This window comes from Lathamus discolor, chromosome 6 (genome assembly GCF_037157495.1).
Source record: "Lathamus discolor isolate bLatDis1 chromosome 6, bLatDis1.hap1, whole genome shotgun sequence".
NCBI classification, from domain to species: domain Eukaryota; kingdom Metazoa; phylum Chordata; class Aves; order Psittaciformes; family Psittacidae; genus Lathamus; species Lathamus discolor.
This window is the reverse complement of record NC_088889.1, coordinates 42562422-42579636: the sequence shown is the minus strand read 5'-3', so window position 1 is coordinate 42579636 and position 17215 is coordinate 42562422. Positions and strand designations below refer to the sequence as shown.

The 17215-nt window shown below is 41.1% G+C and overlaps 1 long non-coding RNA gene across 2 annotated transcripts; it reads right to left on the bottom strand.

Moving 5' to 3' along the window:
• Positions 1-1030: 1030 nt before the first annotated feature.
• LOC136017823 (uncharacterized) lies at positions 1031-16078 on the bottom strand. 2 transcript variants are annotated; one of them, XR_010614099.1, is made up of 3 exons: positions 16030-16078; positions 15851-15904; positions 1031-1098 (listed from the first exon to the last, which is right to left on the bottom strand). It is a non-coding gene; the product is annotated as an uncharacterized LOC136017823 (long non-coding RNA). The 2 variants fall into 2 exon arrangements; XR_010614098.1 differs by lacking the exon at positions 1031-1098 and adding an exon at positions 5429-5702.
• Positions 16079-17215: the final 1137 nt, after the last annotated feature.

The following is a 17215-nucleotide window of genomic DNA, read 5'->3' as shown; positions in this document are numbered from 1 at the left end:
ATCAGGGGACTGGAGCACCTCCCGTATGAAGACAGGCTGAGAAAGTTGGGGCTGTTCAGCCTGGAGAAGAGAAGGCTGCGTGGGGACCTCATAGCAGCCTTCCAGTACCTGAAGGGGGCCTATAGGGATGCTGGGGAGGGACTCTTTGTCAGGGACTGTAGTGACAGGACAAGGGGTAACGGGTTAAAACTTAAACAGGGGAAGTTTCCATTGGATATAAGGAGGAAATTCTTTCCTGTTAGGGTGGTGAGGCACTGGAATGGGTTGCCCAGGGAGGTTGTGGATGCTCCATCCCTGGCAGTGTTCAAGGCCAGGTTGGACGAAGCCTTGTGTGGGATGGTTTAGTGGGAGGTGTCCCTGCCCATGGCAGAGGGGCTGGAACTAGATGATCTTGAGGTCCTTTCCAACCCTAACTATTCTGTGATTCTATGATTCTGTGTTGCTAATAAATATTTTAGGTGGCTGCATGGCAGACCAGGGAGTTTTGGAACTTTTCTAGCCTACTCTGTCAATAAGCCTCAGGCAGGAGTGGCTGACAGGGCTGTGCTAATGGCAAAGCCAGCTTCCATGCCTCAGGACTGGCAATTCTTAATTGGGCTTTACCTTCCCCTTTAGGTAAGCAAAAGCAGCACAAGGCTGAGTGAGTTTCAAGTGCTGCCCTTGTTCTCAGGAAGAAAATAAGCACTATGGCCTTCACCTGTGGAAAACTGGCACATCCGTCTTTCAGGAAGTAGAGACAAATCTTACAAATGGTTGCATACACTCAATCACTTCAAGAATTCACAGTTTGAATTCACTGACTTTGTTACTTAAATTTGAAGGCTTTAGAATACTTAGATGGCTGGTTTGGGTGTGATCAATATAGTGCCTTCGTTTCTCAGAATTAGGCACTTTTTTAAAAGAAAAAAAAAAAGTAGTTTGAAGTTCTCATTATAAACGCTGTAGCTTTGTCTTTATCTGCCCGTGTCCTTCCCCTTCTGAGAACCAAGCAGGACTATATTTTACATTGTAAAATGTTATATTGAACTTACCCCACCTCCTTTTAGTAATTGCAGAGGTTGGCTTTCTTGGTTTGGCAATGGAGGAGCAATCTTTATCCTGTGAAACCAGAAAAATCCCCATAAGCCTCAGGACCATCAGTCCCAAGTCTTACCTCAGTCTTCCCATCTTATGCACGTGCCCATTCCTGGTTTTGGCAATCTAAGGGGTAGATCGTACGCATAATGCTTTTAAACAAAATTGCTTGTTAGCACCTCAGCATAGCCATGCAATGTAATTAGTAGTTACTGCTCCAAATCCTTGTATTATGTATGTGTCATGAAAATAAATTGATGAAAATTAGCCTGGATGAAAATTAAGCGCCAAAGAGGCACGTAGCTTCCCTTAAGAATTGCTGTGGATTCTTTCTGTAGTTGCTGTGTTTTGATTTGGATTTAGTAGTAATGATCTGGTGAGAATACAATTCTCAATAGTGTTTCCTGTAATTGAAACCATCCTCCCCCCTTTTTTCCTCCCTCCCCCAAGTAAATTTATAACATCTTCCCTCGACATAGAGATCTTGAGAGGTTTTGAAATTATACTGAAAAGTTAGTTTTAACAAATAACAAAGGGATTTACTCCTACTTCATTTGGAGAGTAAAATCACACAGGTCAGCTCAAATAATTTTTCTGGTGGACTTAACTGAGCTGTTTAATTCACACCCTAAATGAACTCGGACTATTTGTACATTCTGCTACAACAGCAAAGCTTGGTTCTTACTGCATCTCTAACAAGTAGAATAATTGCAACACCTTGTATAATGACTTCAGGAGCTCTGCTCTGAAGTGTTTATTACAATGCAAGCATAGCACTGAATTGATTTAAAAAGAAAGAGAATCAAAGCATTCAATTCGATACATACCTCTCGAAAGACTTTTTAAACCATAAATCAACATACAGTTGTCTCTTTCAAATGCAAATAACTATGTTTATACACTTTTTCTAGACTACAAATACACACTATATGAAATAGATTGAATAACAGCAACATTTTCTTCCATCTATAATTCCCATATGATTGGTATCTTCCTACTTGTTTTCTTTGTCCTTTTATAGAATCATAGAATCATAGAATCATAGAATAGTTAAGGTTGGAAAGGACCTCAAGATCATCTAGTTCCAACCCCCCTGCCATGGGCAGGGACACCTCACACTAAACCATCCCACACAAGGCTTCATCCAACCTGGCCTTGAACACTGCCAGGGATGGAGCACTCACAGCCTCCCTGGGCAACCCATTCCAGTGCCTCACCACCCTAACAGGAAAGAATTTCCTCCTTATATCCAATCTAAACTTCCCCTGTTTAAGTTTTAACCCATTACCCCTTGTCCTGTCACTACAGTCCCTGATGAAGAGTCCCTCCCCAGCATCCCTATAGGCCCCCTTCAGATACTGGAAGGCTGCTATTAGGTCCCCACGCAGCCTTCTCTTCTCCAGGATGAACGGCCCCAACTTCCTCAGCCTGTCTTCATACGGGAGGTGCTCCAGTCCCCTGATCATCCTCGTGGCCCTCCTCTGCACTTGTTCCAACAGTTCCATGTCCTTTTTATGTTGAGGACACCAGAACTGCACACAATACTCCAGGTGAGGTCTCACAAGAGCAGAGCAGAGGGGCAGGATCACCTCCTTCGACCTGCTGGTCACACTCCTTTTGATGCAGCCCCAGGATAAGGTTGGCTTTCTGGGCTGCGAGCACACACTGGAGCCGGCTCATGTTCATTTTCTCATCAACCAACACCCCCAAGTCTTTCTCCACAGGGCTGCTCTGAATCTCTGCCCAACCTATAGCTGTGCCTGGAATTGCTCCGACCCAGGTGTAGGACCTTGCACTTGTCGTGGTTGAACTTCATAAGGTTGGCATCAGCCCACCTCACAAGCATGTCAAGGTCCCTCTGGATGGCATCCCTTCCCTCCAGCATACCAGCCGGACCACACAACTTGGTGTCATCGGCAAACTTGCTGAGGGCGCACTCAATCCCACTGTCCATGTCGGCGACAAAGATGTTAAACAAGACCAGTCCCAACACCAATCCCTGAGGGACACCACTTGTTACCGGTCTGCAGCTGGACATTGAGCCATTGACCACAACTCTTTGTGTGCGTGTCTTCTTTGCATTCGTGTCTTCTGTTATATGTCCATAACAAAGACTATCAGAGCTGATCATAAAACCACATGAGAGAGATCAGCCAAAGATTATGGATTATGGCACAAAATGTTTCACAGGCAAACACACAATTTTTTTGTGTAGTGCTTGTATATTAGCAAAGCTAAGTGGTGCATCCCCAATTTTGCTGGCACTGATAATAAACCCTCACTTCCTATATGCAAATGAAGTAAAGCACTGCTGGTATAATACTTTCTTCAGATTCCCTTACCAGCATGCTCCAGTCCTCTAGGAGGATCTCCTTTGCTTCATTTTCCTGGGATTGTTGACAGCTAAGCTACTGAGCTCCAGCTGCAATGTGAGTTCACCCTTGAAGTAGAACCTCGATCCACTTCCCATAGATTGTTAGTCAGCCACAGGCCCTGTTCATTCAGGTACAGTCTGAATTGGTAACTCACAGGGAGAGGTACCTACTCCTAGAAGTCTTCTGTCCAGTTCCAGTACTGGGGATATATTTTTCTGCCCAGTGAAAAAAAAGCTTTGGCTAGCCAGCCTTCCCTCACCGTAGCCATGCTCTGATGAAGATAAGCACTACTCCACAGGGAAGGTAACTACATAAATCTACCTTCTGTGGGTTTTATATCTCCATCAGCCTGGAAGTCACCTTTATCACACGAGTGATACGTGGTAGTTTGAAGAAAAGGAAGGGAAAGCAAACAAACCAATCAACCAACAACTGGAAATCCTCTAGGAGTGTCAATGACAACAAACCCACTTGCTTCGTAGACCCTCACTGTATGCCATGAGACTGCTGTGCAGCTCTTACTTTGCTAGCCACATCACCAGCTTTCTGATGGTTCAACATGAAAACAGGTGAACCAAAAAGAGGTTGCCCTTCTGCAGAGAAGCTTGTTCAGTTTGGGCTTTAATTTTTTCTAAATGATAAAATCTCCCACATATTTGTTAGGATTAAGTTTCTGTCTTTTTTCCCTTACCTCTCCCCCTCAATTCACTGCAATGCCAGTGATCAAAAGCATAGTCCCTATGCTTTAGGATAGGATCCAGCTTAATCAGTTGGTGAAAACCTGATGAAAACTGATGTAGTTTTCTAATTGTGGCACTTGAACCACGAACACCAAATCCATTATGTTTTCCAAGCTCTTTTTCCTTTTTTAGGTGTCATTAGCAATTTGTTCCGCTATTCGCCTGGCCTAGCCTCCCTCAAGTGCAATCTCTATCTGGTCAGGATCCGGGCTTCGAGTGCCAAGCTCACCAGTAGCCTTGCCAGCCTTTCTACAGGACCTTAGAAACCTGTCCCAGCAGAGACTAGGATTTAGCCTCAAAATGCTCACATTGATGCCTCAAAGGAAACAGCTAGCTCCCTTCCCAAACCCACAGGAATATTTGTACATCTAAAGTTCCCAAACGAGAAACACATCAGATCTAAAAGAATCTTTTGGCACACAATGATGTTGTTTTCTGTTACCTATTTCTAATAAACATTCATTTTGGTAATGAAAACATGGTTAAGGAAATAAATGCGACTCTGGCTGACTTAGATCCAAAAAGGATGAAAACTGGACTGCATTCATTGGAAATTTTCACAGTAAGAAATCAAGGACAAACATCTCCTATCATTTGGTTAATATGTCACATTTTTACGCTGTTTGGATATTTATATGTATTTTCACAATGACAATGGAAAAGCTAAATGACCTCAAGGGGTGTTCACTGAAAGACAACCTTACTCTAGTCTTCTTCCTTTTGTTTAAAATTATTATATTAAAGTGATTCCATTTTTTTCAAGTATTTTTACTGATTCCCCAAAATTTACGCCCTCTATACACAGTATTCCAATTTTTCCAGTCATGCCCAGTGCTTCTAAATGTAAGAAGACTTCCACTTCTGCAGATGCATCCTAAAGAAGTCTGTAAGTGAGCAGCCACTGCATCCAAGTCCAACTTCTCAAACAGGTTTGTTGTTGTTTTCCCCTCCTCACAGTGGAGATAAAATTGGACAGAGATGGCAGGACTGACTCAATTTGCAGATGCGTCGTGATTACCATCTTAGTTTCCCTTGCTCACTGGAAAACAATTTTGGCTGTTTCTGCGACCTCACAATTGCCAGAGCTGCAAGCCTCAGCGCAGCACGGGCTGGATCACAGCTTTGCAGCACACAGATTGTGATAAAGACTCCATGGCTGCTCAAACTCCATTGCATCCAAAGCTTGAGGAGCAGTATTCAATAAGGCCACAGTTCAAGTGGTCTAAGTCAGACAGCACAGAAAGCATCACTGCCTGGGTGGGGAATTTGGTGGGCATCAGTAAGAGCCAGGAGGGACTATGAAAGGGGCAGGTCCAGATGAGCACCTTCCTTCTCCCAGCTGAATGTCTAGATCAGGTGTTGGGATGGCACAAGTAGGAAGAAGGGTTCACGAAGCTGGCAGGGCTTGGGGATAGTTTATTTGGTTTATGGAAAGCTCCAGAACAGTCAAGTACTAAATAGTCGTTGTTCAATATGACCACAGGCGAGGATTGGTAACAGAAGAGGTTTCAGCCTGAAAGGAAAATGGAGAACAGGCCCTTCCTGAGGCATCAGGGTGTCAAGATCACTCAGACAGCAGTTTGGGAAGGGAGAGGGATCATAAAAAAGACGCCAGCACAATTCCAAGAGGGAGATTCTCCCCTCAAATGGAAGGCAAGGGCAGAAAGTAATGCTACCGGTTCCTGTGGGAACACAGGTTCCCGTGCTCTTTCTACAGTAGCCATGAGTAGAGGACACTGCCCCACCCCAGGAATGGTCCAAGGGTAGGGGACATCTCCCTCTTCTCAGGAGGATGGCCAGGGGAAGAGCAGGACACTGAGCCATGAACCAGTGACCACTCATGGTTGGTAGTATCTGTCACCAGTCAGGAGGCAGACTCCAGCATCCAAAAGTCATATCCTTCTAAGCCAGAGATGAGACTGGGGACACACTAGCATTCTTCATTAGAAGAATCAAGTTGCCAAAGACCTAGTGAATCAATTCACATATTTAGGCACAGTACTGAATACCAGGAAAAATAAATGCTGCCTACCCAAACAGTATTTACGGCTCTGTTGTCAACATAAGCTATAAGCACAAAAAAAAAGGCACTTCAAATGACTGCAGGATCTTGCATGTTGTTTGGTGCCACAGCTACAGTTCCACTGTATAAAGTTTGCAGGTACACAAAAAATATAATGGTTTTTCATCAGGAAAAAAAAATAAAAAAAGAAAGGTGGAGATTAAAAATATTAGGTTGATCTTGCTGATCCTTTATTGGAAAGCCTGGATTGGAAAGGAAATGAAACCTTAACCAGGTTCATGTATCAGCTATTTTGACAGAAAGCACAAGAACACAGCAATTTATGCCAACAAGCTGCCTTGCAATGCATACAGGCAGGTGCCCAAGTCTTTTAGAGAAACTGATATTCCTACGAGAATATGCAACTTGATGTGAATGTTGAGTGACCAACAGTCAGGGAGTCAGGGATACCTGCAGTATCTTATGTTGTTTTGAGTGTCCTTTGTTCATCCTCAAATTCGCCAGAACTCATCAGAAACACCAGTACTTTATGGACTGCAATGGCAGACATGCAGTATATAGTTCCACACACACACATAAGGGCCAAAGCTAATCTCATGATTAAACACAAAACATGGATTTAGGAATCTTAACATTTCCCATACCACAGTTATATTAACGTGTTACCTTCCTTATGCAAGTACTTTTTATTGTATTTGACACCGGAAAGGTCTGAGCATGTCTAAATCTAAGAAGTCAGCAGGCCAGTTGTTTTGAAATGGGAAAAGTGTTGACATGATGTGAATCAAAATAAAATTATTACTAATCAAGTGGCATCAAGTTATTTGACTTGCCGTTGACATTAAACCTGACGGGTCGGTGGGCAGCAGGAGCCATACTTGCAATGGAATGCAATTAGCTTGGAATCTTTTTTAAAATGTGTTTTAACAAAAGTGTTTTTCATAACTCGCTGTTCCTTTTCCCTTTCCCCACTGGGATCAGAATTCAACTGTCTGAAAGTTCATCTGGCAGCGGAAATGTTATTTCCGGTTTGCCTACAGATACAGTCATTTCTCAGGGCCTGGCTCATAGCAGACGCTTTTGTAGATAGTCTTTAAACTTTGCCATTTCAGAGGCAAACACTCTGATCAAAGGATGAATAAAAAGAAAGGCCTCAGGAGATTCCTTCTCTGCTGACTACCTCCAAAGGGTCTTCTTGGGTTACGAGCTCACTGAATCAAAAAGCTACCTTTAGTTTCCATTTATATCTCCTAAATTTCTAGACCTGTAGACCTGAAAACAGTTACAAAGCTTCCTCACAGAATAGGCATACTTCATCTTATTTCACACGCTACTTTTAAGGAGGGAAGAAAGGGGAGTTGTGGACAGAAGCTAATGCCATAACATAAACACCCAATTGATTGGTCATCTCCTCCATAGGAGGGTTTTGGTGCTCCATGGACCACAGAAGAGGGTATTCTTGTAGGAGAAATACATGGTACTTTCTTTGAGTGGATGAACAACAAAGTAAGAGACATTTAGAGTGATGATACAGACAGCAAACAAAATATGCACCACAGTCACCCACGTGAACACCATCCTTTTATCAAGACTTAGATGAGAGCATCGGCGCCACTGAAGGAGTGGGAAGGAAGTAGGGAGCCATATGCATGGTAGGAAAGAAACATCTAAGAGGGGTAAACAGCCACCATTTGAATTAGATTAGCTCCTAATTGGAATCTCTTAAAAGAAAAGATGTAAAAGAAAGTACAGGCACGCATGCATAGAGAATTATCCTTGTAGGAGGAAAGTTTTCCTACTGCAAGAGAAAAGGGCCCCATTCTACTGAAATGAAATACTGGCTATTTAACAAGACCTAACCAAAAAAAAGAAAAAAAAAACCCAAAAAAAAACCCCTCATCTGAGGACAATGTATCTATTATAGCCTTGTTTTTCAGCAGATGTTTTGAGGTGACACAGAACAACTTAGTAGCTGGGTGTTCTGTTTAAAGACCATGCTGTGAGTCGTTCCGGAACAGAGCTATTTTGGCTATACAGGGCTTTTAAATTACCATTTTTAAAGTGTACTTAAGCTGGTAAGCTATGTGTAGCTAAAAACTTTCGTTTGAGGAAGAGAGGCAGGATGCCAAGAAAGGTACCTCGAAAAGGAGAATGGACTTTATTAAATCAAAGTGCACAAACAGTATTAATCTTATCTGGTTTTCATCCATTGCTCTGCAGCCCTGATAAAATAGTGTGTTTCATTTGAATTAAAAATGAACATTTCCTAGCACATAGAGAAAGAGGTTTTGCTTTGCAAAAATATTCTTGCAACAATCAAGTATCTGAATGCACTTCCCAAAGAACGAGCATGAGGTGAATAACGCTGCTACAAACTACATTTGACCTTTAAACAGCTTTCATTTTGAAACATGCCTTCACTGAAGCAATCATAGAATCAGAGAACATTTAGGGTTGGAAAGGACCTTAAGGTAAGAAAAGTGAACTTAGCTTCCAGAAGTCTGAATAATAAACTACTAAGTAGAAAAAACCTGAAGAATTTCCCCAGTCATCTCATTGATTTTTCCTATCTGACAAAAGACCTGATTGCTGCTGTGTGGCTGGTCTGCAGGTACCTCTGCAGTACTTGGTGTCCCCCTCATATCCATTTATGCAGGCTTGTGGGCAGCAAAACACATCATTTTATTCATAACCTACCATAAATGTATTGCTGACAGGCCTCTATGCTTCACCAGCACCTTTCATATAAATACAACTGAAATATTTCCAGTGCTTGTCTTGCACACCGCTGCCTGGAAAACCCTTGCACAAAAAAGCCTTGTCCTAATGCTGCTCCATCAATGCTTTTACACTGCATTGAAATTATGTAACTTCAAATTTCTCTTTTGCACCAGCAAAATCCAAATACATATGCTGTAATTTAAAATCATTTATGTGTGTGTGAAGTAAATTGCTTGTGGCCAGCAATATTTGCTGTTGTACTACTATTTCTGCCCACAGCAAACGTGGAAAAGAGCACTTACACTCTGAGGTTGAACACACAAAGCTGTGTTGTGTTCAAGCCGTGCCCTTACAAAAAGATGACCATCCAGAAGCTGCAGAGCTTCCTCTGAAGTCCTAAATTAATACCACAAGTTTCTGAATGCATCATGTTTCTACTAAAAAGTCCAAACATTTGAGAATAATCAGCAGAGATAAATCTATTTAAAATCCCACAAATTACAATCACCGTACAAGCCACAGGAGAAAGGTTTTCTAAAGTTCCTGCCTGAAGGGTGAAGCAGTCCTGACACGAATGGGATACCTCCCAGCTGCATATCCCCTTGCAGTGCCTGTGCTCCTGAGGAGACTCCACTTCTATCAGCCTCCCTGGTAAGCACCCATGCATGCACTGCAACCAGTTGACATGCAGGAAGCCACCACAATCTTCTGTTTAGTTGTCCAGAAATCACACCAATGCATGAATTGCTACAACTATTAAAACCTTTGATGGTCTAATTATTTCCATCAATAACAAAGAAACCACAGACACCCTCATTGCCAACCTCTTACCCCCCCCCCCAGACTACTGCTATCTTTATGAAGAGTTCACTAAGAAAGTGTTAACGACCTTAAATACTTAATAATAACATAGGCCACTTAAAACTGTTTTTAACCAGGTCTATTGCATGTTTATATTCATTGTCACCTGTACCATGTGCTCTAAAGGCTTGTAATTTGAGGCCAAAGTCAGACATTTGCAAGCTACTTTGATTTTACTTTATATGAGACAGATGGATGTTTTTTGAAAGTGCTCATTAGTATCTTAATCTTGCTGCAACTGAAATCAGCAAAACACAGGAAACAACAGTTGTATTAGCAAGACCAGGCAACCCACCCAGTGCAGAAAATCCAGCACAATCAGTACCAGCAGCTTTAGAGACAAAACATTTTGGCAGCCCTGATCTTGTTTCTAATGCGTATTTCCATATATTTTTGACTCATGCCTACAAATTATTCCAAGCTGTCTATAATTCATAAGCCTCAATCAAACCCCTTGTAATTACACTTACTGTATCTGAGCATTTGATCTCATTGACACTTTGCAGATATGATGTGTCCTAGCTTGCTTGTTTTTTGAATCACGAGTTTAATGGTAACAGCCCAACCTGAAAATTCCTAGTATACACACAGAACACACACAGATATTTTCTCCAAGTAAAACTACAACACCAGCTGCGAGTTCAGAGTTATGTATTTGCAAACACCAAGGACAGTACAATGTACATCTCTGCCCATAAGACAAGTTAGTGGGGGATCAACACAACAAAACCCCAATTGCCTCTCTCACTTCCTCACAGTTGAATAAAAGAGCAGAAATAATGTGAGTCTTGCAAAAACCAAATGCTTCAACAGCTGTGGGGTAGCAACCCAGAATTTAAGAGAATGGCTTCCCCACTGCTAATGGGTCCTTGAGGTATTTATTGTTCACCACCATGACAGACAGAAAAGATACACAATTTAAATGCAAGAAAATATTGTCTTTTTATTTTCTGGAAAGCGCAGACTGTGTATGCTTGCTAATCCTACCTGTGGCTTTTATCAGTTCAGCATTTATTATGCTACTCTAGAAAACTAAGGAGTCATTTCACCATTCGTGCTAATGGTATCACCTATTGCTGACTTGCTCATTTTCTCCAGACAAATGACTTGACTTGACCAAGTTCTGTTTTCCACTCTAATTTCTTTTCTCTGCTCCCCAGATATTTTTTACACACAGATTTTCTTTCTCACTTACAAATCTCCACTTGGCATTCACTAAAATACTACAGGACACAGTTAAAAGCCAGAGGATTAAAATCCATTTAAACCAACTTGATAGAAAAGCAAGAACCTTGAGGGGTGGGGGAAGATACTGAGCTATTCTCTACTGACCTCATGGTAAGTGTCTCTCCCTCAGAAGTCTTACAAATTTCAGGTAGAAAAATCCTCCCCCAACCTTGTGTATGGGAATATTATTATTTAAGTCTTCACTGGGATCTTAAACAAATCAGTCACATGGAATTAAAACCATTACACGTGACAATTTTAAAACATCCTCTGCCTTCAAATACTTCTCTCGAGCTAGCATTTTTCTGCACCTACCTTTTTGAACAACATACCCCTGTGCTGTCAAAGAGACCAGTCTGTGCCACAACGAAAGAATTTGTTTCAATGAAATTTTCATTGAGGTTAAAGCACAACTGCTTTGAGACCACCTAAGTCTTAACAATGTTAAGTGTCAGGAGGGCAAGGACTTTTTCATCTCTGAAGCCTGAAAGTCAGTAACATAACGAAGACGTGAAAAAGGGACAGAAGAGAATAGTTTGATATCATTTTTCCTCCTTAAACACTGAAATATTTCAAAGGCAAAGTGAATCACTTGGAAGTTACATTTTAAAAACTTGAATGTAAAATTCTAGCTGTAAAAACTCTTTCATTTCTTGATGACCCTCACATAATGCTGTCCAAGCATTCAGTAAATAATGCCCTCTGGGCTTTACAAGCTGCACTGCTGGCACTCCACAGCTGTGATGCGGCCATAAAATTCATCTTTATCCAAGATGTCAATTGCCCTGCCTGTTTGTTTGCTCTGTGTGCAAAGGCTTACGGCATATCTGAAGAATCTAAAGTGAGGGCAATGTTCACAATTTCAAAATCGGAAAGTAAAAGATTCACAGTCTATATTGAGTAATTAAAAACACACACTGACAAAATTACTTGGTGTTCCTGCAGAATTTCCAGAATTCATACATACTGCAACAAAACTGAGAGTCAGATTACCGTTATTACCCATGGCTTTGATTATGAGCCTTTCAGAGCCTTTTACGTATGTGGAAACTGTTCTAACAACAAAGTAATTTCATCCACGACTGCTTAACCATTATCAGCGAGAAGATAGTCTACTCAACACTACTGATAGTTGCCAAAGCCAACAGAGTAAGTCAATGTACTCATCTGGAAGTTCTATATTGAGCTATTTTGGAGATATGGTAAGCCAAGAGAGTTCGGAAAGTGTTCAAGTGAGTTAATCTTATTTTTCTGAAGCAGGAAAAATTTCCCAAATGCCTTTTCTAATTTTCCTCAATTTTCCTAAAATAAAATAAAAAGGGAGCCTTACGAAAGATCACATATGTACCAGATAAATTATTCCGGTCATGGTGAGGTGAGCGAATATGGAAAGTGAAAAGCCAATTTTAAACGTGGAGGTAAAATCAGTCCCTGCAAAATGAACTTGAATAAATGACAAAAAAAAAAAAAAGACAACCAAAAAAAACCCCAAATTTATTAAGAAGCCTAAAAGAGTGTTCTGCAGAAATTTTTTGAATACACCACCCCAAACCACAGGAGAGAGAAGACTAATTTCCTAGCAGATAAGCAAGTAGAAATATTACAAAAATCAGGTACTGTCTCCCTCTTGTCTGCCATGAGCATTATCTTACAGGAAATTCAGGCTGGGGAAAGGGGAGAGATGAAAAGACTTCAGATTTCAGGGGAAGGAAATTCATCTCTTCTTCTTCCAGAGGTATACAACCTCTGACTCTTATAGCTGGCCCTGTAGCAAGGAAGATTAAGACCAGAGTAAGCATACAACAAATAATCCCAGAGCTGACAAAAAAAGAAAGATGGAAGTCAGTAGGCAGAGCAAATCTGGGAAGAAATTCACATGGAGAAGGGACAAATCTGAGCACTGAAGAGCGCACAAACTGTCACTGAGAAAAGAGACAAAAACCATTTGTGCAATGAAATAAGGATGGAGGGCTACCTACATTTTTCCTGAAACACGATGGGGTTCCAAGGTCAATTTTTTTTTCCAGCTGCACATGAATTTGGAGTTACCCCCATCCTAAAAATGCTCTGTTTTCTATTAAAGCTTAGTGAGCATAACAATAACAGTAAATTTTTTATAACATGCACACTGGACGTAGCAGCTATGAACAGTCAGTGAAGTCACTTGCCACTATGACAGAAAGTAAAACCAGAGTATAAAAAATAACTTGATTTGCAAAAACTGATTTTCCTTTTTCATGAGCTAGTTAAGAGGTTGATGAACTGGCGGAGATACAAGAAGGGCATTTACAACAAACCCACTGCTGTCAGAATGCAATATTGGGTTTAGTACACCGTGAAAACTAATGTTTTCACATTGCTCCTGTTTCCAGATAAACCCTGTTGCTGCACGCCTTCAACACACCCTGCAAAGTGCAGTCCTTTTCCTCAGGTCTCTTTTGCATTTTTCTCCTGTCCAATTTAACATCAAACCCAGCAAAGTCATGTGTACTTCCAGGGACTGCAAAGGATTTGCCCATCGCCACATCAGCTATAGCTGATGGCTCAGAAAATGGCTGGTGTCAACAAGGATATAGACCCGACAAAGAAGGCTTTCTAGAAAAAAAGCCATAGCTGAGCCAATTTATGCAAGGTAAGGATGTCTGCCTTCAGTGTCTAGGGAAGGAGGGACCAGTAATCCTTCACTCCAGGCCATTGATCACTCAGAGCCGTTTGCTCTACTGAGTGTCTGCAGCTCTAAGGGATGCTCCATCATGCAATTCACATCATCGGAAACAGTTGCAATCACAGCAGGATGCAACAAATGCAAAGAAGAGTCTGGAAAACTGTGATCTCATGTCCCTCATTGCTGTGGTCGCAGGGCACAGAAGAAGGAGGCAAGAAAATGGCAAACAAGGCACTGCTGTTAAGATGAAGAGTTGTGGGACCACTGTGCACTGCAGAGTGCTTCCATCAGCACTAAAAGACTTTCCAAGAAGGGTATAAGCTAATCCAAAACACATAGAAACTGGAGCATTCTTCAGAGCGTATACCAAAACCCAACAAACTTCAGCGTTACTTCTACATTAACTAGAGCAGATCTGGTGGCAGAGTACTCCAGAGATCCCTGCATAAGGCAACTCTCAGAACCAAAGATCTGAAACACTTTGGCTTGGATTTAGCTCCTGGAACTCTGAAAATTGTAATTTTCTTTTTTTTTTCCTTTCCCTCAGTCCCGCTGGTCTTACAGTTTGATTATGTTCTAATTTTTTTTACTCACAGAGTAAAATTACCTATATTAAATATATTAAGTTAATAGCTTGACTGAAGGATGTAATTGCAGTAAAACACAACATATAACTAATCATGTCACAGCATAACCCAGACCAATCTCATGAAAAATTCAATAAACATGCCTTTGGCTGAATTGCACAAAAAATTAATACCATTAAGATATGTTTTTTTGTAATGGTTTTATATAATCACTTTCAAATAGGAAGCCCTTTGGAAGTGGGTGGCTCAATAGCATTTTGACTGAGGAAATCTGGTGGCAAAGAAGTTGAAGACTATATTAACTGAAAAACAGCTGGTAGACTGAAGGTAAATCTGATTTGTTCCAGCTGGATCATGTATTTGCCACAATATGCATACCTCATCTTTATAATCAGTGAAGACTTAAAGCTGCATGCATCTCCCCCTGCTCCCTATCTCCAATCCATCTAAGCAAACCCTGGTATGCCAGCTCTGTTGATGCCTGGCTACCTCCCAGCAGAGCTCTCATTCAGGCAGATATAATCAGAAGTGCATCAGGGTACAGTACAGTTGGCAGAGCAATCATCCCCCGGGAAGTCAGAAATGTGGTTTTCATGGGTTTACAGCAAGACTTGAAGAGTGATGGACCTGTTCTAACACTACAAGGTATAGCAAATTGAACAGTGCTTGCCTTCTTCATGGCAATGCACCTAGGCCACACAGAAAATGCCCTGCTTTACAGTGAATTCCCTTTATTTCACCAAGGCTCACTCCCTTCCACAGCATACAACTGATTATGAAACACATTCCACATGCTGCCCCAACACACTCATGCATTTTTTCATTAACACCTCCCTCACACTTACAAACACACTGTTGAAATTCTCCATTCACTTTACCAGCCTGGGAAATACACTGAGAGAGTTGGATCACAGAATGGTTTGGGTTGGAAGGGACCTGAAAAATCATCTAGTTCCAACCCCCATGCTACAGGAGTTGAAGACTGTGTGTGCAAGCTAAATTTTCCTAAAAATAAGTACAGTTCTAACAAAATCCTTTTAATCTTCAAAATAATCCAAGAATGCTTCTTGGATCTTTCCCCAGCTTCTCTACAAAAAGTGAAACAGCTCCATTTACACCCTCTCCTTATTTACGCTCATTTCTCTACAGTATTATTTATTCCTGCCTTCTCAGGTATCACAGCCCAAGATTTTTCCTCACTCAGAGCTTACAGATGTTGCAAAATTTCTGTTTTGGAAAGAAAAGAAAAAAAAGTTACGCTTTTTTCTATGATATCTACCAAAATTAGCTTTCGATTATGCTAAGAATGTCACATGCTTAAAAATGGAAATAGCATGAAGGAATATCAGAGCTTTTCATTGCATGGTCCAATAGGGAAAAAACCAACCCAGGCACCACTGATATTTATTTATTGTAGGTATACTATTTCATTGAAATACACTCAAATACATAAGAAGTTTTCATGCTTGACTACATGTTTGACACTTCAGGCTTGCATAAAAAGCATTTGGGATGACTAAATGTCAACAGTTTCAGTGCAACATGATGTAAAAAAAGTAAAACAGACATTGACTTACTCAAAGATGTTCATATTCAAATCTTCAGCATGTCCTTGGATACAGAAATTGTTTCTACAGAGATTAAGCAGGAAGAAAAAAAAAAAAAAACAAAAAAAGAGTAATTTGAGCCATAAGTCTTTAGTTTAAACCTAGAAATTTTCACTTAGCTGAAAGGAAAAAGAAACCAGCCAACCAACCTATGGAAAGGGTTACAGAACAAACCAGCAGACAAATAGGATTCTCAGCTGAAATAAATTGCTAGAAGCTAATTTCTGTCAGTCACTACCAGCTGAAACTCTACCCTGAGATCAGATTGTCTGCAGCCCTTTATACTGAGTAAGGGGTCAGCTACCACGTCTGCACACCGGGGAGCTTGAAGCGAAGGGGGAAAAAAAAGAAAAAAGGAATTATTTCAAGTTCAGTAAAAGCAAAGAGACGAGGCATGTCACCATTATGATACATCTCTCCCTGGCTGTATCTGTAAGTTTAGGCAGTTATGCTCCACAGCACACTTAGTCCCTGTCTGAGGTGCACAGTGTGGGGCGGGACAGCCCAGCATGAAGGCAAGTGGGTTTCCACAGTCCTGGTTCATTGACTATCCAGGGGAATCAATTAGGGAGGACTTCATCTTCCTCTGTGTTGACATGCTTTCAGTTCCTTCTGCAGGAAAACAGAACATGTGATGGGATAGTGCACATGCTTGCAATTTGCCTGAGACAGACAGAACACATCAGAGGTCAAACCTATGGAGATTAACTCATTCACATTACAGATACAGCCATACCATCCTGCCTTCTCCACCTCCCTCCCAAACAGGAAGTATTTATGTTAGTACTCAAAAAGGTATTCAAAAAGATGGCAAAGTATCATAGCTCTGGACGCCATTCCATTTCAAGTACTAGTTACATTCAATTTTCCAATGTATTTTTAAACTAAGTTTTCTGTATCTCTATTTATATTGTTAAATTCTGATGCTGCCACACTAGCATTTTACATTTTTATAGTGTTTTCATCAGGTGATCTCAATGTAGTATGAAGGCCTATTTGCACTTTATTTCTGTTTGACTTGTACCTAGACTTACTACAAGGCAGGTTTAGAGTAGGAAGAAAAATATCTTCTGTAATATCTGCTTGTTTATCATAGGTGCATAAAAATCGTTAAAATGAAATTAACACTACCCAGTCCACAACTATTAGAAGGAATCAGACAACCGGCATACAATCTGTGAGCAGTTAGCACTGCTCTGAACAAGCTGCAATAGGCTGGCACCCAAGCAATGGCACCCAGCTGGTAACACACCCCTCAACAAGCCAGAACAGAGGCTGATCTGTGAAAGGAGAAAAATCCTTCGGACCAGACAGATCTTGACGCACAGAAAAGCA